We start from the raw sequence: 3,052 nt of genomic DNA on the forward strand, positions 1-3,052 counted from the left end.
GGGAAAGTGCAGCGACTCAAAGAACTAATGTCGACGTCAGGACTGTACGCGGGTATAATGGTCGATACGGTGTTTACAAACTAATACAGATCGGAGTGATTAGGTATTTATTTTCTCTTTTATGTATTTTGTCACAATCAAGTGTCAAACGTCATAATGGTTGAAAGGAATTTTTGTTTCATTTTCTTAACCTGCCAGGGTTATAGCTTTTGACTCTTTTCACTGGAAGAAATGGGATAATCGGTGTGAAGAATGTTCTGGTTGACAAAGAGCGGAAAAAAGTGCAGCTCGAATAAAACGAGCATAAAAATTTGTATCAAATAATAAAATCGTCCACAAAAAGGCCGCCTAAATACGAAACTAATAAAATTTTTATAGAGTCGTCCCCGACGTGTCAGACCCAAATGTGCTCCAACAATGGCGAAATCGAGGGTGTAAATAACATCAGAAGCGAAAAGTCCCATTGAAACGCGATGGTTTTTGTGTAAACGTGACAACTGCGTAACAAAACATTAATTCGACGACACGATTGTGCGTAAGAGGCGGTGGAAAGCAGTATCGATAACGTCAAACACCCCGAATTGGCACAACAACCCCTTCGGCCACTGTCACGTTGCTTGAAATTATTTGCAAGATAGTGCGACGGGGTTTTTGAAAAGGGATAAAGTCCGGTACCAGACGTTTATCGAAACTTTTTTCTGATGAGTTTGTGAGAGAGGCATTGTGTGTCAGGACTTTTGTCAATTTTTGGATGAATGATTTGAAATTAATGTGCGTGACGCGTGATTTAGTGGGTCGAAATGGAACCAGGACCATTAGCAAAATTATACGAGTTTATTCAATGGGGGTTAGATTTTTTATTATGCCACTTGAACTACATAAATCATGAAAAAATGCCATTTCTCTTTTAAAAAATTTTAAACATTTCCAAAATATTTGCTATTCACTAATGGACTATCTATAAGAAATTAATTATTCCTATGTAAATCCAGTACCTATTCATTAAAAGAACCATTTTAAAGAACACTTTTGAGACCATAATATGATCTTACAATTTGCAAATTTCTAAAAAAAAATTTTTTTGGCTCTTCATGGCTCATTTATTTTAAATCAATTTGTAACGGTGTTTCGTAAAAAAATTAAATAGAAAAAACGTTTTTTCCATGAAAATAGTGAGCAAAGATGGCAATTGATTCACTAGTGAGGAAAAAATATTTTCACACTAGGGAGCAAAGTGAATGTTTTGCGAGTTTGTCAATAGAGGGCGCCAAATATGTTGTACTGAATTTTTTTTAATCTGTTTTTAAAATACTTTCTGAATATTAATAACTAAAGTTTGTCTTATTTTTGACTTATTTAAATTTTTTACTTGAGAAAACGTGAAATTGCTTGGGATAAACTTCTGGAAAAATTCATGCTAATTATGTGTTGGTATCACTGATTAAACTAAAATCAGTAAACCAATCACAAACACGCAAAGCCTAACAACATAACCTCTTTTGTTTGGAATTTTGTTGATCCACGTTTTGTTGTGAAAAACTGTTTTCGTGAGTTCCCTGTTGGGCTAATTTTGTAGAAGTTATTGTTTCAGTGATTTTAACAGTTATGAAAAATTCAAAAAGAGACAAAAAAATTCTGCCCGAAATTTCAATTCCGCGACTTTATTTTATGATTATGGAAAAAATCAGATTCACACCCTCGCCTACGGCTCGGACGCCCAACTTCCGTCCTCGTGATTAAATGCACTATTTTGCTCACTTGTATTGAAAATAGCTATTATTTAACGAGCTCTACTAGAATGGAATTTCAGTCAGTGTCAATGTTCGTCTTATAAAAACTTTCTCTAAAATTGTTCCAATAAGAAAATTTTACATTAAAAAAGATTCATTTTTATTTTCTAACTAGTTCATACGAGTATTTAGAGCTTTCGTCTTTTGTTTTTTTTTTTTTCAGAAAACGAATTGATAAAAAATATTTGTCGTGAAACCAACATCAATCGGCATTCCTCCTTGATTAAGATTTCGTCCAAGTTCTTTTCCAAATTAGCAATTATTTTTGACGTGGAGAATTTTGACAAGAAGTGAGAGCTCGAGGTAATTGTGCTGGTTCGTCTTCGTGTGGTGGACTTTCCAAACCTGGTGATGATTGAACGTTCAACATGTCAGCCACCCAATCAGCCATCGCGAAATATTCCCGTCACATACCACTCGCACACACGATTTTCTTAATTCGTCGAGTTCACATGCCTCCCCGTACAATTCAATCCGAACGGAACGAAAACCGTATGAACATTTCTTGGTGAAAAATCGAACCGTCCACGAGGACACCTGCAAGTTCGTGTTTTCAGGCAATAAGACATCGCCGACATTTAGATAAGACTGTGCTGCGTATATCTACACTTCATTATTGCACATTTAATATAATCCAAGACACTTAACGCTTAAGTTAAATGGCGCAAGGGGCATTAAAAAAAACAACTTTAGCAAAATTAAAGGAATTAATGGAGCAGACGGGCGTTACGTCGTCGAAAAAGTTTAATTAAAAAATTTCATAGGAATTAGGGCTTTTCGAGTGCACAGTTTTACGTGTGGCGGAGACGGGGACGGCGTCGAGGGTGGCGGTCTCCCGTTGGTGGCAATCGTATGCGCCACATTCAAACGATGCAATATAGAAGTGTAATAACTGTGCCCCGGGCTTATCGTCGTTTTAACGGCGACGTTTAGCGTTATCGCCTTTTTCAAATTCTAATTCAGACATTATTTTATCTTTGTCGCCGCAAATTGCCGTTCGAAGACGTGCAAACGCGCCGATTTATCGGCCGTAAAACCGAACAAGGGTTACTTCACGAATTAATCCGGGAGCAAATCGACCGCCACTAATACTTTTATACATCCTCCGGGACGAAATCGACGATTGGCGGATGGCCGCTCCAATGGCCTAATTTGACATTAAACGTAACACGAAATGGTTGCAGCGAATGCCGTTCGGTTCTCCTAATCGACCGGGAGCTTTCCAATAGTGGAACGATACGGCACGGTTGTGCTCGGCCGTG

This window comes from Tenebrio molitor, chromosome 3 (genome assembly GCF_963966145.1).
Source record: "Tenebrio molitor chromosome 3, icTenMoli1.1, whole genome shotgun sequence".
In the NCBI taxonomy this organism is placed as follows: domain Eukaryota; kingdom Metazoa; phylum Arthropoda; class Insecta; order Coleoptera; family Tenebrionidae; genus Tenebrio; species Tenebrio molitor.